We start from the raw sequence: 25851 nt of genomic DNA, 5'->3' as shown, positions 1-25851 counted from the left end.
GTGTCCCATACCCCGAGACGCTGCCGCGGGCAGGCACGGCCGCACACACTGTGGAACGGGGATGGGACCCCTGCCCTGCTCCCCCTGCTCTCTCCCTTGGCAAAGCTGTGCAAAGCTTTGTTTCCAAACACAGCTCACACAGAATGAACGTGGGGTCACTTCCAATGAGCCCCCGGTGCTGTTCAAGCCTTTTGGTGGAAAATAAAGATCTTTGGGATAGGGAGCAGTGCGCAGCGAGCACCTGGTGGATTCGGGTTGGGGACAGCTCTGCTCCTGAGAGCATCACTCCCTCAAATGGGAGAACATTTTCTTCTTTAGCAGGTAACTGTAAGTAGATTTAGGCACCTTTTAGACTCGTCATGTGTTTGAGTGACGGGGCTGTAACACAGGTACAACATCACAAGATTACCTGGAGAAGCCGAAGCTGCTGAGTTCTCCCACCCCGTGCACAGCCAGCAGGAGACTGAGCCACTTGCTTTAAAATAACCCAGCCGGTGAGCAGCCTCTTTCATTCCCTCTCTGCCCCCAGAGGTTATAAAAACACTCCCACTGATGCCTTTGAGGAGATATCTTACAAAGCACCAGTTCTTTTCAGAACAGAGGTCTGTTTTCTCTATCACTGGTAGCTTTCTGCATTCATTTTCCCCAGGTTAGTCCCAACCATGAGCACCTGCAAGGTTCAGACTGCCCCTGCCCGCAAGTGTTCTGCTGCCTTTATCCACAACCTGTTCAGTTTTCTGCTGGTTCTTCCTGTTTTCCCTTGGTTTTGTTCTGGAGCTAGGAAAAGACTAATTTCTTGGGATCAGGAGAGAAATGTTCATTCTAGAGTAGGTGAAGCCACTACATTTGGGGCTCCAGTTACTGCTCTGAAAAGTGAGGGAAACAAGATCATTCAAGAGCCAAATCCACCTTCCAGGTTACTGCATCACATGTGGTCTTTATGGAAACCCAGCTACAACCCCAAATTCAGACATAATCAAAGGTGCTATAAAATAATATCTTTTACATCTGAATTGTAACAAAGCCATGAAAATGCCTCAACATAAGCCACCCTGCCTGGGAGGCAGACCAAGACAGACATTCAGTGATCCACCAGGAAGCAGAGTGAGCTGGATGCAAGGGTCAGGGTATGAAGTCAACGTGCATTGTGGCTCCTGGCACACATAACCAGGGCTGTATTTACATTTATGCAACAGAAAGAGTATGAGCAGTTCTGCTTAGTCCTAAATTCCACAAAAAATAATGAGGGAGAGTAGTGGAAAAAGGAGAGTCACCACACTGTCCTCTAGACTGATCTGCACCCACTGGAGCCACCAGAGCTCACATCAGGACACATGCTCCGTGTCTGTGTGTCTGAGACACAGCTCCTAAACCACCCCCTCTGAAGCAGCTCAGAATATCCCAGGAATTCCTGGAGCTCCAGCAGGGATCAGAGCTCACACCAGCCATTTTCAGTCTGCTCCTCACAAACTTTATATTTGTTTTCTATTTTTGTAATCATGTTTCCAAAACCTTGCTCACAAACTTAACCCTTTGCCAGAGCAAGGAGTGATTTTATTTTAGGCTTAAGAAATTATTCAATTCCACTCATTTCCAGCAGACACACAAAAAAATTGAATAAAAAGTTGGAGACTGACAATCTTCTGGGGTATTGGATGTTCAGGTGTCATTCTCTCTAGGTTTCCACAGTGAATTTTTATTCCACAGAGCCCTGGCTGCCTGCTGTCCCCCTAAAAGTTACTGGTCTGTAGATTGTGTCCATGCCTGCCATACCTGCAGGAATGTTACACTACACCAGGGCTTCAAAATGATACTAAAATATAGATAAAAATAACATATACTATATTAGATAATATTTAGTTAATTCCCTTTCTTCCATCCTGATTTCAGAAATAAAATTAAAAATAATTTTATTTCTGAAATCAGGATGGAAGACCTTTCACATTTTAAAAATACAATTTATTCCTACTTGTTACTAGCAGCTTCCTCAGAACTTACACCACTAAAGAACTTCTAATTCTTATTGAAATCTTCTGGAGCAGAAGCAGCTCTGGAAGACATCTGCCCTCTCTCTTACACCTTTACATTGTTGCAGGCCATAAAATTAATTTTGTTGATGGAATTGTGAGTTTGGAGACAGCATCCTTCCAAATTGGATTGACAGTGTAAAATCTGCTTTTGGTATGATAAGTATCTTCATAAAATAAATACTTTTCCTTTTCAAAAGCAAAGCTTCATAACAAGAACATAACGCAAAGTGTTACAAAGTTAGTGAGAAAGGCAGATCTGTGATTATGAAATATCTTCCAGCATCAACTTGGAAGAAGTAATCCCCTAAGTAGCACAAACTGCACAATGAGATATCATTAAGGGCATAAATGGGGCATAACTTCAATACAGATGCCATCAATATATTAATTTCTTATAAGTTCGAGAAAATCCCAAGCTTTTTTCCAAATGTAAATGTTGCAATGCTCAATGACAACTTGAATTGTGCAGAGATTCAGAGCCCAGGTTTGAAATACTTTGTAGCTGATAAAAAATATTTATTTTGTCACTTGGAAAGCATTGGATTGTGTGAGTGTGTGGTTTTTTCCTTACTACAGCCTGAGTTTTCAGAGGTTTTTTTACTCTCACATAACACAAGAGAAATCTCCGGATCAGCTTTGCCCAACATTTTGGAGAGACCATGATTTTTGACAATCACTAAGAAACAAAAACTCCAGCCTAATAGGTATTTTTTTCCAGAGACCCTAAAGCACTGAAAGCAGTGTCATAATGGAAGATATTTTGCATCCTTAACTGCAGAGTGGCTGCTCCTGGCGCCTGCGATGCTGCACAGACCTGCAGAGTGCAGGGAACAGGCACTGGAGATTGCAGTTGATCTTTTTTTCCTCTCTTTTTAACTCAAATTATATGCTGCACTCCATAGGATGAGTTCCCTGGGTAGAGATGTATCTGAGGGAAACTTTGTCCTCATGCTGCAATAGGAAACCAAAAATAGAGGCCTTGCCAGTCTGGGGCTTTCCTAGTAGCCCACTTGTAATGAATGTAGGAAAGGACATGGTGGCCTACTTTTAAAAGGATATTTCTGCCAAGTCACAAAATAATAAGAGAAAGAATTTATGGTATAACCAAAAAAATATATCTTTAGGTGGTGGAAATTATGATGGATGACATGTCTTGCTCCTGTTGCCTGTGATTTGTTTGAACATATACAAGACCTTAATTACAGCCTTGAAATAAATGATGAGGCTTAAGGAATACTCTTGGCCCAAATGGAGGAGCAATGCAGGCAAAGGAACAGAGCTGGATTAAGCAGAAGTGTCAAGGTACTGCAGGATAAAGTGAGTGACTGGAAAGTACCAACCTTTGTCCTCTTTTCTTTTATGGTAGGCAATGCAATCTCACATCTCCAATATTGATTAATTCATCCTCCTTGGCAGACAAAACCAGGCTTTCCCTGATCATATACTTGCAAATCTGAAAGCACAGTAAAAGAAAATATCAAAAAATTACCAAATTCCTCAATATGAAACACTGAAGCCAGCAAAATTATTATTATTATTATTATTGTTGTTGTTGTTGTTATTATTATCCATCTGCCTTCCCCTTACAAAGCCTAAAACATCCTCTGTCTCCCCCACGAAGAGATGCATTTTTTAAAAAATGCTTTTACCTCAAGTAAAATGTGCTAAACCAAAAATGGCCAAACTGTCCTAAAAGAAGCCAAGGGTGGACCCAGAGATCCCCAAATTCAGACTCACAGATGGAGGTATAGAGATGCCACCAGGCTGAAGTATTTTTACCAAAACCATGAACTCCAGGACTGACTTTACATCCCAGCCTTTCCTAGGGATCCTCAAATGTCTTCAGGATGCTTCTTCACCCACACTCCAACACTACCAAACAGACTTCAGCAGATATTGAGTTTTACAGCACACCAGGAAAGGTCAGGCATAGTGCTGGATTTTTGCAAGAATAGCTGAAATTTGACAGGAAATTCTAAATCTGTGTTTACTTCACCTGGGACACAGAAGACTGCAGGGTGTTGACTGGAGCTTGTAAGATGATGTAAGAAATGGTGCACAAGGGCCCAGTGAAAAGTGAGGAAATAAAACACAATGAAAAGCTGTCTTCACACCATGTGTAACCAAGCCCTTGCATTCATGGCCATACAAATTTAAATATTGTAGCTGGACTGCTGGAAAAACGAGCTAATTTGGTGAGCAGCAATGAGATGGGTATCAGTGGAAACTAAAGTTAGCTGGACTTCACCATACACCAAGTAATTACTGCAGGGGCCCTCTCATTCCAGATTTACTGACACAGGTAAATCTCCTAAATAATTCCCTCCACTGCAGGCTTTTGCTGTCCTCTAAAACATCAAGTTTTGCCCAGTGTAGAAAATTTTATATATATTTAAAATATATATAAAATCAGGGTGACAGGTCCAAAGGTAAAACTCATAGGTGCCAGCACAGAATGTACACACAAATCAGTATTTATTTTTTAATTGTTTTTAGCTCATTTTGCTAACAAAACAAACTCTTTAAAATAGGGCGTGGGAGAAAATCATATCAGAGGAGCACTATGAACACCTTCTGCAACCACCAACATAAGGTGGGTTAAAGAATGCCACCTCTGGTGGAGGAACACTGTGCTTCCCTTCTGCATAAGTAAATATGGTTTTGGGCAGCACCATGAGGCTGACCCACAGGCTTTTTCTAAAAAACCTGATCTGAAGTTAGAATCTAAGTGATGATGGATTTATCACTTCCCCTGGTAAACTGCTCCTATAGTTAATTATCCTTACTATTTAAGTTACGTCTCATTTCCAGTTTCAAAAAAAAAAAAAAAATTGCTGAAGGCCTCATAATATTTTTCTACAGTGTCTATGCATGTTTTTTGTGTGTGCACACCCACGCACATACTTGTTTAAAATAATCCCTCTTTAATTCCTGTTCTTTTTCCACACGCAATATTGTATTATCACTGGATCTGAGAACTGGGATTTTAATTCAGAACTGCTGCTGCACTGATATGTAGCTGTATGGCAAAAGATTCCAGTTCCCTACCCAAAGTCAGGCTTCCTAAGGCAAACTGACAGCAAGCAGTTGGATTTCTCTTAGAAAAATAGGAGTTGCAAAAGGTCTATATTTTCTTCTACATTTTTAGGCCCAGAATTGAATGCATGTGTGTATTTCATCAGTTACTGCTGCATGGTTTACATTATAACTATTAAAAGGCTGGCCACTGCTTATAATTATCAAATGTAGGCTTATAGACAAGTTTACATCCAAGTTATGAGACATCTTGAGAAAAGACTCTTCAGCCAACTCACGGTCAACATGAATTTTTCTTTTTTTTCCAAACATTCTAGAGTTTTCACAGCTTTTCTTTTGTGATCCTGTCAAGATACTATTATTAATATTCTGAAAACTTCTGAAAAGGCTGGAAGATATGAAGCTGTATCGAGGAGACTACGTGAAAAGAGAGCTTGCTTTGTCTCTAGTCCTGCAAGATTTCTGCTGTCCAGCTGCAGTCTCTCTCACAGACGATGAATCATATGCCTAGAAAGAAACTACATATCTGAGTAAACCACATTGGGTTGCTGTCTCTGTTTGGTTACATATTAGGTAAACCCAACCTATCAAAGCTCATCAGCTGACACAGAGGCCAGTGGAATTAAAACGCAGACGTACAAAAATTCTTGTAAATTATTAGTAGGGTCACACGAGGCCTTAAATATTGAGAAAAGCAAAACAATCTATTAATAAATGAAACACTGATAAAGTTTCTGCACAGTCTAAAAGAGAAGAGACAACCCAGAGGTAGAGTTTCCAAGTTTTTGCGGTCAGTGAGTTTTTAATCTGATACGAAAACGCTTGCGTGCCTCCATGTCCTCGGACAACCAGGATCCAGGGCTGAGAGACAGTTCAGCTGGGGGTAAATGTATTAAAGGATTATGGACAAGGGGGAAAACAAAGGTAGGGAAAACATTGTAAATCATTCTGGTCATATGCAAAGTGAGACGTGTTTTTATGCAACATCAGACTCAGATGAGTTGGCAGCTGTGGCCCGACTGGTCCAGCCTCTGTTGTTTCTGCTGCTGTTTGCATCAGACCTCTGGGATTTGTGCTAGCAGGACACCAGGAGCACAGTCTGGGGATCCAGAGCTTCTCAGGAGGCTGTCCTGAAAGAGGAGGGGGCAAGCAGCCAAAGGTTTGTCCTGCAAAGCCTCCAGCAGCAGGATGAGCACCACACTCAGCAATCCAGAGGTGCCCTGTGCTGCTGCAGTGCCAGGAGCCAGCATGGGGCATCCCACGAGTGCCAGCCTGCCAGAGCCCTCAGCCTGATGGAATGGGCTCATCCTGCTGCCAGCTGAACAGCATCTTCGGGAAAACTGTGGCCTCAATGTGCAAGCAGTGTGCAGAGTAACCTGATCCAGTCACAGCTTGTGTCATCTCAGGTCAGAAATTACAGAGAAAGAAGAAACTGTGGGTTCTGTTTGTTTATTTGGTTTAAATATCTGGCCAGTGCAAAGATCTGTTGTCAAATGGAAAGCATTGGTTGAGAAGTATTGAAAAAAAGAAACAGTCCCAAGAGAAGGGTCCTCTGTGTCATAGTGTAAAATCCACAGGTCCCCAATCCCCTTTTAGGCTCTGTCTGAGCAGGTTTAAACTAGATTCTCCACAGATCCCAGAGAAACTGCTTTGTATTACATCCAAATCCCAGCATTAGGCTGTGGAGCTGCAAGGCAAAAGCCTGTTTGCACTGAAAAGAAAGAAGTCTCCCTCAACACCGAGTTATCTGATAGCTGTCCTTTCAAGAATACATAAACTTCCTGCTGAAGTAGCATCTGGTCTGGCCACTGGCTGGAATGAGACACTGGGCTGGATGAACCAGTGGCCTGGGCTGGTGACACAAATCCCCATGGCTCTGGTGAGTGCCCAGCACAGACACTACCGGGGCATTTTCCCATTCAAGTGCAAGCCATATCTCAGGAATGAGAAAACTTCAAACAGCCCCACAGCATCCACTGTTTGGAATAACAGCCTGGCTATCAAGTATGGACAGCAATGGCTATCAGCCCTGCTGCTTCTTCCCATTCTGAATCACATCTAATAACTATTTGAGAGACATCAAAGCCCTGTCCCACCGCTCATAAAATACTTTGGCAACTTCTGGAACATGGTTTTCTTGATGTAGTGGATGGTTCAACACTGTTGTGTCTGACCTGCCTCAGGGCCTGACTCCAGTTCACTGCCCAGCTACACACCTTGACTCAGGAGATTATTCCTCTGTGCCAGGTCTGGGACAACCTACACAGGTCTCTGAATAGCCAAAATCTGCCTGTGCTTTCAGCACCCCCAAATGTACACGGACCCCCCTCCTTGGGGATCACTGTGCATGTATGTGCCTGGTGCAGTAAATTTTTCACATCTCAACCTTTGAGGTCTTGCTACAAAAGAAGTTTTAGGTGGATATGACAGTCAGGGATTTTCACAGGACAACACTAGCACTAAATGTGATTTAAAGACAGGGTGAATCTCCAGAGAGAAAATGGGAATGTGACCTGCAGGTCCTTAGGAGCGCACAGAAGTCCAAACCAGCTCTTGAGATCACCCAGCACAAGTGCAGCCACTGCTCCTCAAGCTCTGCATGGATAATCCATCTCTCCACTATTGCAATGGGAATTGCAATATTGCCAAGAAGCCCCAAAGTGAAGTGCTGAATGTTTCTCACATGAACATCTCAACTTCTTGACAGCTGTCAGTCATCCTGAGACACCAAAGTATCACATTGCTCACACAGCCAAACAGGGATTATGAGGGTGTCATAACACAGAAACAGGTATTATGAGGACAAGAGGGTGTCCTCCCCTGCCTGCCAGACTTGCCAAATGAGATCATTTAAATGAGAGTTTTGCAAAGAACAAAAAGCTGGTGAGCACCACAAAGCAGTACCAGCCCAGCCAAAGAGCCTCAAGAATGTTGAATAAATGCCTTGAAAGGCTACTGGCATTTAAAAGCAAACATAGCACAGAAATACAGCAGCTGGATCCGTGCTGCTGGGTCTGATGCACAGTTTCCATCTCCCCTATGTAAAATGCAATGCAATTCATGGCAGCTTTAAATGCAGTGAAGGTAGGGGAGATGTCAAAGTGTGGTGCCTTTTCCTCCCCATTTGGAAATCTAACATGTGATGAAAGGGTGCTCAGTTACTCTGAAAATTCAGTCTCTAGTTTAAACTCAATTACTTTTTCCAATAACTGAATCAAAGATACGGCTTCCTGTTTTCCAATTGCAAAGAAAGCCTGCCAATGAAATAAGTTATTTTTAAATTTTAAATCAAGTGTCACAGAAAAACACCACATTTTTCAAGTTCCTCTGCTGATCATTATGCATACCAAGCACCCATGACTTACACCTTTGCCCCACAGCATGGATAAGGAACAGAGAGAATCATCTGCCATGGCCAGCCTGGCCACTTCCTTGGTTCCAGAGGAAACAGAGACTGTTTCTGTTCACCCTCATGGACATTTCAGCCTCCCCAAGCACAGGTGTTTAATTGTTTTTCTGGGGGTTTTGATTTGGATCAGGGGTTGGGGGGGAGGAATTGAAATAACAAGAATAAATCTGGTGACATTTTAGAATGGGATATAAACACAAATGGAAGTAATTATATGTCAATGACGGACTGATCTCTGTCCTTACTTTCCTGAGGCACAAATTATGGCCAGGATCTTAGTTCTTAGGCCCAAACTTCAAGTGCTATAAACTCTCACAGATCCATGCTGACTTACCCTGGCAGAAAACTTGGCCATTATACATATGCCTGTGACTAATACATTTGAATGGAACTTTGAAGTCCAAGCAAGTTGAGGGAAAAAACAAGATATTACAGTAAAGGCACCCAGTCCTCAGGCCAGCTGAACAATCCTTGAACAAAATCCAGGAGAAAAAAAGTTTGGACTTAGTCCATTCTCAGCTCCCATGGGACTGGAGAACAAGCCACAAATGCCAGACTGCAGTTCAACTTTGCTTTTATCTCTCCCACCTTGTTCCCATTCTCAGAACGGCACCAACAAGATGATGAATGTTATTCTGCAGTGACCCCTGCTCCGTAGAAACAGCATGGCAATCCCTCCCACTCCTTTCATTCCCAACCCCTTTTCTTCTCAAGAATCACTTTGAAGGTTCATAACATTCAGCCCTGAAGGCAAGAGGGTTTTTCCAATGTAAATTTCTTTTGGTCACTGCAATATGAACAGAAATCTTGGGCATCTCTGTTCCATGACAGGGTTTTCATATTTCCTTTGCCTGCCCAGCTATTTATCATTTTCCAATAATCCCATGCCCTGGAGACAGTAACACTCAGAAAATGGCCTTAGCTCCCCTCCCCCTACCCCACACACACAATTATGTTTCCATGCCTGAAAGTCTGTCCGTCAACGCCGATCGGAAAGAAAGATGTTTATCTCTACATATGGCAAGCCACAAAAGTTAGAGATGGAAAAAGTTCTATTAGATCACTGAGTCCGAAGCGCTGCTAGTGAAGGACAGAGCCCCCAGAGAACACAGAGTTGTTTTTAAGCAGATGCAATAAATCGTCCTTCATGATGTGGTGGCCGACTGAGATATTTCACATCCTTGACTTTGAGGTAGGAGATGCTGCAATGTGGAAGTTTTTCTCCTTTCCCAATAGTCATGACAAGAAATTTGTTGTTGGTTTCTGCTAATGCACTCTAGTTTCCAAACGACAGACCAACCACAACCAGAATCCTTCCGTCACTGCCTGATCCTAATTTAGTTAAGATACTTGCTGAAGTCATCAGTTGGACTGTTCTCAAATGACCCCAAGCTAGGATCACATATGGAAATATAGAAAAGCAATGTGTTGCAACAATCCAACAATATCCTTCAAATTAAATCTTAAACTTTGGTAGGTTCAGTTGAGCACCATGTCTTTGCCCTCCTGACAGTCTCTTGTTCACTAAAGGGCTCACAGTCAAATTTGGTGCTCTGGAAACACCCAGGGTGCACCAGAACCAAACCAAAAATGAGTCTCTGTCGCATGGCACTGGGAGAACGCAGCCAGAAAATGAAAAATAAGGAAGGGCAAACATCTCTCAGAGTAATTCAAGTGTTTAAGAAAGCCACTGAAACACATCCTGAGCGTCACTGAGCCCGTGAACATTCATGGCCAGGCTGGTTGTTCCTGATGCATCACCACTGATAAGGACCTTTAGGAAAGGAATAATACCAGCACAGAAAGTAGCTCCAAGGTCAGAAGTGTGGCTCTGTGTTTGGATACAGTTCCAAACAGGTATTAAACTGCAGAGCACATAGACTAGACATTCATTATTATCAGCTTCATTAACATATTTCAGAAATTAGAAAGATCAGTTCAATGTTAAATCTAGAGCTATAAACAGCCTTATAAAAGTGGGACACTTTATGGAAATTAATCCCACCTTTCAGGCTTATGTGACGCTGCATATCACTTTATCCCAATGGGAGACAGAATCAGGGATGAGGCATGGACATGCAGCTATTGAAACTGAAAATCCTAAATCCTTGATATTCCAGTGGCTCACTGGGTTTAGCTGCACTGGACCGAGGTGGCATATTTTGGAAATGCTTTAATTGTTCTAATTGACACGTTTTTCAGCAAAAATCAAGAGATAGGTAGCAGTGGTCAGAGTAACCTACAGCAGCTGCATGTCAGTGTATGCTCATGTAACAGTGAAACTGGGTACGTAACTCCTTTCAATCCATATGGAAATCCTAGCCAGAAAATAATTTCTAAAAAGGCCTTAGCTGAAAGTGGATTCTGAAAGCATTTAAGAATATCCATCTTTTAAACACAGCCATCCAAATCCAGATTAGAAAACAGGGACTTTTGCTGGTGACTATTCCTTTTTCAACACATCTTGTTTGGTGCTGTACTCAGGTTTTCCAGCATCCAGTGAATAAATGCAACTTCAGATCATCACCGAGATCACATCACTCATCACACAAGAGCCTTACTGTCTTCCACACTCAGAGCAGACCAATGCAGCCTAATATTTTTATAATACAGGCAACAGCAGTATGTACATAAATAAATAAATAAATAGATAAATAAATAAATACATAAATAAATAAATAAAATATATTGCTCCACTGGGGAAATGGAAAATAAAATGTGTGTGGCAGATCTAAGTCATGCCAGCTACCAGAAGGTGTTTAGATTTGAAAGCAATGAGAGTAACAACTAACTAGGTGGGGAGTTTGTCAGAGCTAGGTGGTGTTTCACAAAAAGTCCTTCAGAACATTCATTTTCCATTTTGTGTATAAACCTTGATTCAAGATTTGGCTTTCTATATTGACACATTAGATCCCAAGAATCTTGTCCAAAATTGTTCCCACATCTCCCTCTACCTCCACCCTAACACTTTTTAAAGTAATATTGACACAAGTGCAAGTAGTAGCTTTTCTAAATTAAAACATCTCTTTACAGGCTGGGCATACAGTGCAGCACTCACAAGGCTCTGTGAGGGACATCAAACCCATCTTGAAAGATGTGGTTATTCTGTCTGTGGTATTAGTCCAGTAGCACAGTGCCTCACTGGAGCTTGTGTAACAAGCACCAACAGATGGAATGCTCAAATTGCATCTCATCTTGCAGTCCTGCCTTGCTGGGTTAGAGTGGCAAACAGAGGAAATCCTTCAGACTGTGCCCCAAATTGTGTCTCCAGGACAGAGCTTGGGCAAATCACATGATTTGTTGTTTATCAGAATGAGGACATCAAATACTGGCTTTGCAGTTTGCCCTTGAAAACCCAGAATAAAGTTCAGCTTGTCCATCTGTGCTGCCATGAAAACCCCTCGGGATCTGCACATTAGGAACAGGTTTTCTGCAAAGCCAAAGGACTAAGACGATGTGAAATACTCCAAATTGAGCTTTAAATATTCAGTATCAGATCCACTCATCCCTCAAAAGACAAGATTATTCAAGGCTTTTTTGGGTTTGAAAAAGAGCAGTGAAATGCCCATGCCTCATTCCCATTTGGCACTGCTTGATTCCAGCCAGGAGCAGAACCTCAGGGTTACCACAGGTAACTTCTTGCACTCATAAAAGGCCTATGGAAATTCTCATTAACCTTTCCTAAAAAAAAAAAGGTAAAAGGAGACAATTCATAGAAACAAAGAGCTCATAGGGGAAAAGAAAAGGAAAAGAGAGCACCCCCATATAAAACACTGCAGATATTTTAATTTTCCTCTGAATTTACACATTTTTTTCCTTACATCTCATTTTTACCACATGACCTTTTCTAAAGGTCTTCATTTTCCAAATGGATAAAATGAAATTAAAAGAGATAATGACAAAAACCTGACAAAAATTAAATCCAGCAGCAAGACACGAATCCTTTGTATTGAAAAACAAAAAGAGAAAAGAAAGGTTTATCCAGCCTTGAAAAACCAAAGTTTAAAAAAAAATAAAATATTATTTTTTTAATTAGATAACAATTTCAGTCTCAAAAGGAGTTTATCTTCCCTTATAAGAAATGCAAAAGTATCTTGAAGTCACAGAATGATGAAAAACAAACAAACAAACCAATCAACCAAAAAAACAGAACCAGATCTATTTCTTTTCTCTCTGCCTGGCCCAAAAAGCATAAATAAATACCTTCTGGGATTTTCAATCTAGTTGCACAGTCCCTAAAGATTTGAACCATTAAAATATTATGTAAGCTTTTATTCAGACCAACTACTTTGAAGTCCATCTGTTTATATCAGAGTTGGCCCCAGTAAAAATCTGAGAACAAAACACACACACGGTGTGATACTGAAATCAGATCCAAGTTTTCTTGGTTGGTCCCTTTTCTGCCATTTGCTGGGAGCCCATTAGTTAAAGCCACTCTCCCAAATGTTGTGGGGAATGCCTCTCCCAGGGTACCCCCTGAGACCTCAAATACACAGCCTAGAGAAATTAATCTCTGCCCCTGATAGCAAAGAACTGATAAGTGCCCGATGTTACATTTCTTCTCCATCCCTGTTTCACCCTGGATCAATCTCCTTTCCAGAAAATGTCCCACGAGCAGCTAAACACACAGGAGAGTTTATTGTTTTGTGAAGCACTCTCTGGACTCTGAGTTATTCTCTTTTACATCCAAGGCAAGTGATGGGGTGATGCTGCAGTTACTCACCCCACACTACATTCCTTGCTGTAGGCTTTTAGGTTAATTTCTATAATTATCTTAATAAAGGCTCACAGCCTCCATTTCTCCAACAGCATTGGGTGTGAACTGCAAATTCTGCCTTTTTTCCAGTAATTTTTCCCTTCTCCCAAGTATAACTCTACATGTCTATATCCTCACACACGCGTGTCTCCAGTCACACACACACACACACGTTTGTCTTTGGAGGATATTTCAGACCTACCCAACCTAAATAAGGAGAACTTTAAAATGTATTTTCTTTTCCCCTTGATGTGGTGAGATTCACAGGCTGTGGAAAAAGAGGCTGGGACAAGACACAGTTGCATCTGGAGCGGGGGAGGCATTCTTTTTTGTGGTCGTCTGATGAATTATCAAAGCCGACTTGTAAGGAGTTTGGGGCCCAGAACTTTAAACAGATAGAGATTTTCCTCTCTCCTTCCCTTTCTGTCTCCAACTGTCCTGGGGATTTGACTGAGTCATGTTACACTCGCTGTGACTTCAGATCAGTCGTATCTGGCTTTAATAATGTCTTTATTTTTATTGCTGTTATTTTTGGCTGCCTGGGTACTCTTCAGAGCCTTGCTGCACTCCCGGCAGAGGCAGCAGCCGGCGCTCTGTGATGGGAGCAGTGCGAGGACAAGAGGGATCCAGAGATGGAAATGTCAGCATGGAGCCTCTGGGACTCACTCAGGGCAGCTCTGAGCTCCCATGGAAACCCAGGCAGGAATGCCTGGCATTCCCAGCCCTTCAAAAAAGATCACTCCAGGCTCCCCACCTCAAACACCTCCCCAGTGGGGCTGCACTGGAATTGAACAGTCAGGACGCCGGGGAGAGGGAGGGTGGAGGTAAAGAGCTCCTGGGACATGTGAAACACACATCCAAATGGGGCAGCTCCAGTTCAAAGCTAAACAAACCCAGCTTAAGTCAACCTCAAAGGCTGCAGCTGACGGGAAATCCCTCTGGGGAGGTCCAGGTGTTGGGAGGGAAAAGACACCCCAAAATTTTCCCCCACCCTTCTTTTTCCCCTTTTTTGGCAATTAGTTTTAGAGCCTGAAGTTACAGGAGCGTGTCTCAGTGGAGACATAGGAAAAGGGAAGGAAGGATTTTCACAGGTTGAGTCTCTTCCATTTCATTTCTATTTATTAATTTATTTTAAATAAAAGAGACAGTACATCTCCAACTTTTCACAGGAGTGCAAATATGAAGCCAAAGAGGTTCCTGCCCGAGACAGAGATGGGGGAGAAAGAAATGGAGTGGCTACATTTCATCCTTCAAAGGAACATCTTGGAGGCCATCCCAGAAGGATCCTGCTGTGTTTCAATAAAGTGGCTATGAGGATTGAAAGCCCAGTCGAGGCACCTAAAGAACACAGCCAAGAAGGCAACCAAGACCATTAAGGATTTATTTTATTCATGCACAGAAGATTCAAGGGGACAGGGGAAGGATGCAGAAACACATCTTGAAGGCACAACATGCTGGGATACTGTAGAGGGCTTTAGGGATTGAGGCTCCTCACCCATTTCATCACTAGAATATATAAAATATATAAATGCTAACTTCCTTGTTCAAATCAGTTCCACTACTAAAACCTTAGATGTTAGTGCTAGGGTTTCTCTGAGAACAGGCCTTGGAAGAAACAGAAGTGGTTTTAATCTACAAACATAACTTCATTTCAGTCACTTATAACAAATATTCCATTAACATTTGCACTACTTTTTCTTCTTTGTGTCAGCCATGAAAAGCAGAAAGGCTGCATGACCTACAGAATATCCCCAGAAGCCAAACTAACACATATTTATAGAAGAGAGAAGGGGAAGTTCAAGACAGGAAGGAAAATATAAATTTCAAATATCTTCTTGCAGAACAGAAAAGAAAATAGGCAACCCTTGCAGCCATTGCTCTATCACATATAATGAAAAGTCACACAGCAGACAAAGAATCTTCATTAAAATCAGCATAAACATGAAAATTGATGTGAATGGCAACAGATCAATCACTCATAAATAACTGCTCACTCCAAGTTTGGGTTGGACATGGGCATTACCCAAAGTAGCCTGAAAAGAACAACATACTCTCATTCACTCATGCCCCATCAAACACTTAATGCAGATACATTGTCCCTCCATGATTATTATTTTTAAAAACCCTTCAAAACTCATAGTCCCCCTTCCTTCTTGGAGTCTCATCTCTGTCCTTGACTTTGCTGCCACACCCAGCTCCCTCTGTCAGCTTTCCTCAGACAGATATTGCACAAAGGCAGGGGATGGGGACTGAATACACAAACATTGAGGCAGATAACAGAGATTTTTCTGTGGCTCACTCCCCAAGCCAATCTGAGAGAGAACTGGGCTGCAGAGTTGTCCCTAAACCAGGAAGGTCTCATGGATCATGGACTGAGCTCTTCCACATTCCCTGGACAGAACACACCACTGCAGCCTGGATGCAGCAGCACAGGCTGGATGGTTCTCCCCAGATGCTGAAGCCTCTTTCCATTTTCTGTTTATGTGTTTGAATCAGACTGGAAGCTCTTGACAAAGGTCCATTTCAAAAGGCAGAAACAACATTTTGCTGTTCTCTGAGGGACTGTGAGATTTGCTGAGGGAACTCTGAAATCATAAATATGGATTTTCAGCCCTACAGGCCTCACTTTTCCTATTTACTTCCATCTTTTAGAACTAGCACTGATGGGAAGAATATAAAAGCAAAAGAGCAAGACAGCACAAAATAAGCAGCGTAATGTACACCTCAAACCCAGTGCAGAGACTGTACAGGTGTGTGCACAGGGAAGGATGGAGAAGTCAAAAAGATAAGGAATTCAAAAGTTATAGAGCTCCAGATAACTCTCTGGAGGGGCACTGAAGAAATTCCATGGTTTAAGAGCTTTGTAGATAGTGTTTAATTCAGATGCAGCTATAAGAGGTGATAATCACTGTAGGAAATAAAGAAGAATCTACTGAAGACCACCTTATACAGCAGAAACTCAGCTGCTCTCTCAGCCTACTTGGCAAGAAATACATTTCAGCAAGGAAAAGGCTTCTTTTCTTTACCCTGAATATGAACTTACAGAAAGTGTATTCTTTACACATTTTTATTTCAAAATAAAAACAAACAGCCTTGGATGCACAGAGTTCAATGCTGAAACAGGTGAATGGTCACGGCCAAAAATGCATTTCAGCAAATCCTAATAGTCCATTTCCGATTTTCAAAACTTCCTGAGAATCTTCAATGACCAGAAGAGAAAAAAAATCATCACAAAAACAAAGGTAATTCATACTTCTTGGTCTCAATAGGTTTTAGAAATACTGTGTATTTTTGGAAATCCAGCAGGAAAAGCTACATTTTTTCTTAACCCCTTCTCCCTATACAGACTTATGTTTAAGAACTTAAACAATTAATATATTTTATCCATTCGTGATGAGAAAATCTCTGCTGATTTCAGACAGAGAGCAGCAGAAAACCTGTCAAAGGCTGGTCAGAAGAGGGAGTAACTTCAGCCTATCCCTTTGAATCATAGAATGATTTCTGAGTAGCAGCAGGGAAAAATTATCAACTAGGATACTCTGTTTCATTAGCTTGGATTTTGCTTTTTTGTCCAAACTGCAGTACTAATAGTACAAAAAAGTGCCACAAATGCAAAAGGAACATTTTTCAAATTTATAAGCTGGCTCAGGGATAAAAAAACTCTACCTGAAATGAAAAAAACTGAATCAGGTTTTACCCTGTGTTAGCCAAGGCGGTGAAAATTAATTCTTGGTCTCCTCAGTTTTATTGAAATAAAACCCTCTCATGTTGAAACCATAGATTTTACATCATAATACATTTGAAAAGCTGTTTATTCCGAAGTTTAAATCATGTTTCAAATCTCTCTTGCCATCTTAACATCCTCCCCCCTGCAGGGCTGTTTAAACAGGTGTGCAGACACACGGATAAGTTTCCCCCAGGTAAGGAGATAAACAGTTTTTACCACTGCCCAGGGAGGTGCTGCTTATGATTTACTATTCACCAGACAGAGATTTCAGTCTCAAGAAGTCAGATCTGCTTCACCAACTAATTCTAGGAGGTGGGAAAAGCTGAGGCAGACAAGCATCAGATGTTTTACAGAGAAACTGCACGGTAAAAGGTAGAACAGAAGGTAGAACCTTATTAGAAGTTAAGGTTTTTGCTTACTGAAAGCCAAAGAAGTCCAAAAATTGAAACCCAGACAAGGTCCCAGACACAAGCCATGTGGGGTTCTGAATTCCAGCCTCATTTTCCCTTCACCAGAAATAATCTCATGCCCTGCAGCTCCAGCTATAGCTGAAAATGTTAATAAAACAATTTTTCCGTTCCTATATGTTAATTCCTGTCTAGAGATAAAAATCAGTGGTCAAAGGAAGAAGGAAGGAGCCCCGTGCCACAGTGGCATGCACTTTGGCAGGCACAGCATGTGTGTGGAAAAGGGAACAATGCCAGAGGGGCAATTTGAACTTGGATCTCTGAAAAGTAAGGAGAGCACCTTAGCCCATGCAACCTCAGGTTACAGAGGAATTTTGGGAGTGTGGGGGAAAGAGGGTAACAAGTTTTATAAGGTCTTGATGCCATTCTGACACACAATATATATTTCTTTATAATTCCAAAATGTGTTATGGGCTCATAATTTATCCTACCAAACTTTACCTGGTGCTTTTTGCCAGCAGTGCCCCAACATCCTCCTAGATGGGACACAGATGCTGCAGTGACTTGGAGAAGTCTATTTACTGAATTAGTAATTACCACATCCTACAGCACCTGAGTTTTCCTTGGAGCTCTCCCAGCCACGTCCTGCCCATAGCCTGCACTGCTTAGCTGGTGAAATCTGACATGTTCTTGGCCAGCAGCACAGCAGCTTTGGCTGCCTGTCTAGAAATATTCAACCTGCAGAGAGAGCTGAGCCAGAAAAGATTTCTAAATAATTTGGCAATTTCACTCCGCCTGTTGCTGGTTCCTTCTCGTGTTCTTTTTACGCAAAGAGGAACTACACCAGGCTGGCTTGGTTATTTTTGTGTGGCAGCTGGGTGGGTAGGGGAGAAAATTCAGCCTGTGGAATACAGAGCACTGCTGAAAATCTGGCTCTTGGTTAACACACACAGAGACTCCCGTATCAGATATCCTACTTCCAAGCTGCTCTCTGTAGAAAACAAGAGTTTCTCCCTGGCAGAAAACAAAAAATATGCAAAAGAAATAAAATGATAATAAACAGAAGAAAGCCCCAGCCCTGAGGAGCAGCTCAGCACTGAATGAAAGGGAATGCAAGCTGTTTTACATGCTTTTCTTGTCTTCCTTCCCTCTGTTGTCATTGGTTGTTTCGTTGTTTGCAAGGCTGGAACGGAGGGGGGAAAGCTGCATGTCAAGTATTGAAATTTCTCTTTGAAGGTCCCTTTTTCAGATGAAAAAAGGAGCTTCAGACAGAGCTCCCGAACCCCACTTCGACCTTCAAAGTTTGACTAATCCTTTGTCAGAGTGGCATTTGCCACTTAAGGCAGAAAGCCCTTTTTAGCACTCAGATCAGGAGCCTGTTTTCATACCTCCTCCTAAAAGCATAACCACAGCAGACTCTCATTCATCCTAAAAGTGTGGGAAGGGGTTGTTTTGTTTGTGCTTTTATTTGCCAGCAAGGGGGCCAGGAATTCAGCTCCATGTTCCAGGGGAAAATACAAAACTTGTAAAGCCTGAGCTGATGTGCCTGTGCTTCAGAGGGGCTCAGAGGGCATTTGGGGTCAAAGAATACTTTGGCAGGAAGGCAAGAGAGTCTGTTTGCAGTCAATACCCACTAAAGACCTGTCATTGGGCACCCTGGTGCTGAAATGGTGGTTGGCACATGAGCCAGTCTGGTGCAAAATTTACAGCCTTGACAGTTTTGGTATCTCACCAACCTGTCACAAGGAGGAAGCCATTCATTTACATGCAGTAGAATTAAAAATGCAAATGATCTTACTCATAGGGTTCCTTAACTTACAGGTAGCTGGAAAACTGAAAAATATATACTGCAATGGGTGAATTTCATAGAGTGAAGTGTGCTGACTGCTGGGATGAAACAACACAACCCTTTTGGAAGGCACAAATGCTTCGGAATAGGGATTTTTTTTAATTTTTAAATCTTAGATTTCATCAAGGACTTGGACAGAATGGTAAGGTTTCTTCTTGCAAGGCTGCCAAGAATGGCATATTGGCAAGCAACATCCAGAGCTACATCAGCCTCGCCTGCACTGGAGAGCCACCATGACTGGGGGACACAGCCTTTAAATAAGGCCCAGATTGAGATTTACACTTAAAAATTCCAGATCCATAAACTTATTGTCTTAGCAACCTTGCCAAAATGTTTTCATCCAGCAAAATGTGAGGGATGTGTCCAAGTAGAAGTGAAAGGATGTGGTTTTGAGTGCTACCAGAACCCCAGCTCAATCCAAGAGGTACCCCAGAAATACTGACAGAATGCAGAGGCTGAAGCAGACACAAGGTAAATTCTAGGGATTAAATTCCCTCTTAGTATCTATAAAAGCCTTACATGGCTATAAAATAATACTTGTTGCAATATCAAATTAAATATGAGGAATTCTTTATCTGACTGAACAGGCCCGTAGTGTTACATCTTTAAAAGGTTAAAAAATTCACAGATGTAAACTGAAAGAGTGTGGAGGGATTCTGGATTAAAACCAGGAGAAATGTTACAGATAAGTATTCTTCTGCAAGTGAAGAATTCACACACCTTTTTGGCATTCCAAGTGTGTGCTGTTCCAAGAAAGTACAGCCTGTTCCTACCCTACCAAAATGAAATCTATGCAAAAAGTGAGGAAGATTTTTAGAAATTGAGAACAAAAGCAAGGAAGATGTGGTGGATCTTAAAGGATTTCCTTCAGGTCAGGAGCCACCTTGGAGTTCAGATTTAACAGGAAATTTTTAGTCTGAAATACAGACCATAACATATTTTTGGATGAAAACAACAAATGTGAACCTTCAACCACAGCTGAAACCAAATGCAAAATCTATCTTTGATGAAGATGAAAGTTAAGAAGTTAAAGGACTGGATCCATGCACTGTGGGATACCTGGAAGCCCCACTGAGCACCAAGGAAGCTGCAGTTAGAAAGAGCCATTTGTTATTTTCTGTCTGCCCTGCAGCAGCTCTAGATTGCTCTGAGGCTTTTCTGTGCCTTTAGCTCCAGCTCCACTTACAGGGCCAGTGAATCAACCAAGTACCAACATCTCTGCAGTGATTGTAACTCCCAAACACAGGTGTTAAAGGTAAGAAAAATCCATGTATTTTGATAAATATGGAAATCAACCTGTACAGTCTTTAAAATGACATCACCACAAGAACCATCACTTCCTGAGCTGACAATCTGAAAGTTGCAAAAAAAACCAAAAAACAAAATATCTTAGAAAGATCAGGGTAGATAAAGCCTCTTGTTCTTACAATGGTTACAAGTGATATACTTAGTGAGCAAAAGACTCCAAAACCAGGTTTGTTTTTGTGGTGGGTTTCTTCCTGGGTTTGCATTGAATTAAACTCAGAAAAGTCTATACCACCACCATGAAATGGCTTCAATATTTACCATACTAACAGAATTTCCAAAAATTACAGTAGTAAATCCAGGATTCTCCATCCACCCCTTTTTTTATTCTTTACTAACTTTCACTCACAAACAAAACAGATTGGCTAATCTTTCACACCTGCTTGGGAATAGAGAGAAGAAAAGAGTTGCAACATCCTGTGGCCAAGCATAAGTGAAGCACAGGAGTCCTCTTGCAATAGGTGGAGCTAATCTAAGACTACATGGTAACTTTGGAAACCTCAGCTAAAAAAGCACAATTTATTTTACCTTAAACCATCATGAATATGCTTAAGCAATCAAATCTAACCTTCCAAACTTTAGAAAGACAAATATCTTATGAACACATATTATATCCAGGACATATTATATTATGAATATATTATATCCAGAAGCAAGAGGGGCAGAAATTAATGCAATTATAAAACAGAATAATTCAACAAATCAGCACCAGACCAGGAGTGCCCCTGGTCTGACTGAGCAAAGCCTTCTAAAGCAAAGCTTCCACCAGGACAAACACCCAAGGAACCAAATTCCTCACTATACTATGAGCTCCCTAGAACAAAACCATTTACACAGCATCATTTAATGTTAAAAACAAGGCTAAAAATAATTCTATTTCCTTTCAGGGTGTGAATACAAATTTTGAAGCAACCCATCAATTCCAAGACAGAAGAAAAACTCCCTTAACTTTGCATTTACAAACTCTGCATGATTTGAAATTGAAGAAATGACCAGGGATTCTTTTGCCTGTAGCACTGTTAGTTTCCCCATACAGGCATAAATGATGCTCATCAATAGAAATGTGATATTTCCGAGTATAAAAAAGCAACATAAACTGCACTTACTAGGTCTCCTCTGGTTCCCATTTAATTTCTTTTGTCTAATGTAAACTCACTGGGCTATGACTAACAGCTAACATATAATTTCTAATTGTATGGCATTATGTTATGTTAGTACAAAAACATTATCAGAGCCAAGAGAGACAGAAGCAGATCGTTCAGTCTTACTGGGAGTAGACAGGAATGGAAAAATACCATCAGTATCAACTGCATTTGTCAAAGAAGGAGATTAAAAGCCAGCTTTAATGGGAAAAAAATTTCTTCCTACATTTTGCTTTTCTTCTTTTTAGATCATAGAACTGTTACATAAGCAAACTAAAATATGTTCACCTTTCCCAGGGCTTATGAAAAAGCAATTGGATGATACAGGACATTACTGTTTTATTCTTTGGAAGATGTTCTGTATATTTCTGCAGGAATGGCCTGAAGCTTTAGAGAGATATAAAGCCTGAAGCCACATGATTAGCCATAGAACCCATTCCTGTTGCAGAATTATGTTCAGATTTACATTTGAAAGAATTATGAGCCAGAGTCTCTGCAAAAAAAGGAAGGGGAAAAAAAATCTGATTTACACCCTGTAGAGATTTCCCTCCCTGGGGAATAAACCAAAGGAACATAAATCAAGAGTAAGGCCATGTAGAAGTACTGTCCTGAGCCTGCAGATATCTGCAACAATAACTGCAAGAGCTGCCATTTGCCCATATCCTCCCACTGCGCTGACCAGGAGTTCAGCACGGACAAATGAAATGGTCAATGTGACAGACAGCACTGGCTCTGTTTGCTTAGGGCTGGCCATGTGTGATGCTCCTCTGAAAAGCTGGGCACCTTGTCCCACAAAACCCTGCCCAGAAAGCAGCGTGGGAGAGGAGCCCAAGCCTTGGGACACTGAGTGTGCCCAGTCCCTGCAGTGCAGGGAGGGAGGGATGGATGGACACACAGACAAGCAGGAGCAGACACAGGGAGGGATCTGTCCTGAGAGCAGCAGGGAGGGATCCACAGCAGGCTCCTTGGAGGGGGGTGGGTGGATGGAATTAGTTGAAATAGGCACTTAAAAAGGACTGCCTTGACTTTGTTGTCATGCAGAAAGCAAATGAATTACTGAAATCAGAGCAAATCTGAAGATCTATCTGCATGAGAGAGCAAAGAAAAGAGAATTTGTTTATATTGTCCTTAATTTATTCTGTCTTAACCCAAGTCAAATCTGGATCTTGATCTGAATTTATGCTGTTTTAAAGCATCTATATACTTTCTTAGCTTGTGGTCCAATAAAAGACATCTTTTGCTATTTAAAATGTTTTTCTGAAGAGCTCACTTTAAGGAAGAGGAACAGGCAGGCCCACCTGAGAGCTCTGGGGTCCTGTTCAAGTAACACACATTGCCAATGCCTGCTGCATCAGTCAGGACTTCAGATAAAGTTTCATGACGATGCTGTTTGATCAAGCAAAATCCCACACAGTCTATTCAGTCTGTAACCATTTAAGCACCTGGTAGAATTCCAGGAGCTAGGAAGAAACTGCAAGGAGTGCAGGCAGAGAGTTGTGGTGCTGTCTTAGGGATGTTGGGTTCACTTCCAGCTGCATGATCACGGCCTACAACACGGCCCCAGCAGGTCACCCCACCTTCCTGTGCTTGTGTTTCCCTTCTCACACAGCCTATCAGGCCCATTCCTTACAGCTGCAAACTCCTCAGGACAGCATTTATGTCTTGTTGAGTGTTTGTTCAGGGCTTAATATAAGAAAGCTCTAATCTCATCTGGGGAAACCTCACAACAGCAGGGTGCAAACACCAGGCCTGTGCGCTCCCTCAGCACAGGCCAGACACCATCATTAAACCTCTTCATATCTACTCTATTATTCTACTCCATTTTTTTTTCCCAGCCAGAAATCTCACATTAACCAAAAAAGAAATCCTAAAACTCCATTTTCCTGACCTTTAATGTCATTTTCACCCAGCATGCACCTGGAACCCCCAATCAAAACCTTCCAGGGCACCATAACCTTGATACTATTGACCAGCATTGCTCTGATTTAAATTTCAAACAGCCTGCAATTTTGATTCTTTTTTCCCCCAGCTCTGAAAGCAAACATTATGGATTTTATAGGGAGGAAGGCCCTGGCCACACACTTGATTCGTACAAACTTCGCATACATGAAAAGCCAGTCAATACAAATAGAATTCATTTTAATTAACCTTAATATGCTGATGAAAATGGTGGGGAGTTTTCACGAGCAAATAAGTAGAGCCACATACACAAAAATGTCTGCTTTGTTAATTACACATGCACACATCCAATAGTACAGTCATGGTTAATTATTGTCCTTGTTTCCAAACTTACATTGTTACAATCAAGCTGAGGAGCTGCTTCAATCAACAAGCACGTGGCCTTTTTTCGGTTAGGTGGAGTAGAACCTGATGCTGAGATTTTTATCTTGTCAAAGATCTTCAATTTTCAATCTAATCATCAAGCCACAGGTGCCTGTTTGGGATAGGAAGATACTTACTGTACTTCCCCAGCCTGGAAAATCCACTGGAAAAATTCCCCTGGATCAGAAGCACTCTCAACTACAGCATCTCTTTGATGAGTCCAAGAAGTTCAATTCAGTAACACAAAATCAGAAGCAACTACTCAAAAAATTGTTTATGCTGATGAAAAAGAAGAGAAAAGAGGAAATCAAGAAACCAGTCTATGAAATTACTGTATGCAAAGAGAAGGCAAATACCAGCAAGTGACTTAAGATCCCTCTTACTCAATTTAAACCTATGCAGACAAATTTAGTCTGGGTACAGAATCTCTTAATGGACATGCTCCAAGAGAGAAGAGGTAACTTCTGAAGAAGACATAGTTATGTTTAACTATGGTGATTTCACTGTTCATTGCTGAAAAAATGCCAAAGCAGACACATAAGCATGGACAGGTCGAAGGTTCCCCAGCTTTTACAAAAAACAAAGCCAAATAATTTTAAACATCTGTATTTCAAATGTGTCTCTGTCTCCATAACGAACAGCTCTCCCTCTAAGTCTTACCCAGGCCCAGCCAAAAGAATTCAAAATGAACCTTGTGTGGAAAGGGTGAAGGAGCCAAGCACTTGAAAGAATGAAACTCTTTGCAATTGTTTGTGGGAATATATATGGGCCTCATTCTGAAAACTTGCTGTGAAATATCTGTGTATCAGCCAAATTTCTGGCTAGGGCTGAGATTTTTAGTTGTTTCCCAAAAGCAGAATACAGAAAATGGGGAAAAAAAACCTGTTCTCTTAGGTTTTCTCAACACTCTTATCTTATCTGCACAGTGAACACGTGCTGCACAAAGAAGGCAGATCCAAGACACAAACCTGGGTATTTAATGTTTGTTCAGTTAGAAGAAAAATATTGCCAAACCAATGGATTCAAGAAAAATAGAGTTATGCCCTGAAAATCATGAGATTTGAGACTTACTCTCTTTGCTTTCTATTTTTTAATCTTCCAGGGTGCTTTTGAGTTTCACATCTACATTTGAGAGCCTGCAGGTCTTGAATTTATTTAAGATGCAGCTAAGAATCTCATTAATAACATGAACCCAGGAACTGGGTTTTGAGGAAAATATACAGGTAATGCAAAATTTAAAGTCATGACAAGTGGCACCAGTGCATACAATATCAATATCTTGCTAACAGACCCATAATTGGTTAATGAGCTGAAGCCCACAAGAATAATGGAAAAAAAAAGAATCAGAAATGTGGCTGCTAAGAATTATACCAAATTATTCAGAGTCACAGACAGTTTACTTATATAATGATGGACTGGACTAATTCTAATGTCACAAGGAGTACTTTAAAGTAGGTAAATGTTTTATGATATACCTTGATTTGCATCTATATAGCCAAGCAAAAAGGAGACTAAACAGACACTTCTGTAGTTAAGCCAAATGAGATGTGTTCTTAAGATTGTACACCAAACCACTACTTAATTGTTTAGTGGGATAATTATAAGTAATGCTATTGATAGTTATCATTTCATCATGTCCAAAATTGAGGTGGGGTTAGAGTTAGGCTGTTAAGATTCTGACAGCTGAGGATAGACAAGCATGTTATAAAATGCATTTGGCAAGGCTTCAAAACAAACCAGTACTGGGCAGGAATGGACTGAAAGTCCCTTCTTGCAATATCTTCTTCATGTTTGGAACATATCTGACCTATTTCAAGTCTATTTTCATTAGATGCATCACCTGACCTGTATAAACACTGCTGCCATCT

General features: G+C 41.3%; 1 long non-coding RNA gene across 1 annotated transcript in view; it reads right to left on the bottom strand.

Moving 5' to 3' along the window:
• LOC117245370 overlaps window positions 1–3479 on the bottom strand; it is a 25693-nt gene extending 22214 nt beyond the window's left edge. Inside the window, exon 1 of the long non-coding RNA XR_004500010.1 lies at window positions 3371–3479. This is a non-coding gene — a long non-coding RNA (uncharacterized LOC117245370). The remainder of the gene's footprint in view (window positions 1–3370) is intronic.
• Window positions 3480–25851: the final 22372 nt, after the last annotated feature.

Source organism: Parus major, chromosome 20 (assembly GCF_001522545.3).
Source record: "Parus major isolate Abel chromosome 20, Parus_major1.1, whole genome shotgun sequence".
NCBI lineage: Eukaryota > Metazoa > Chordata > Aves > Passeriformes > Paridae > Parus > Parus major.
Note: the sequence above shows the minus strand (reverse complement) of the source record. Positions and strands in the feature narration are given on the sequence as shown.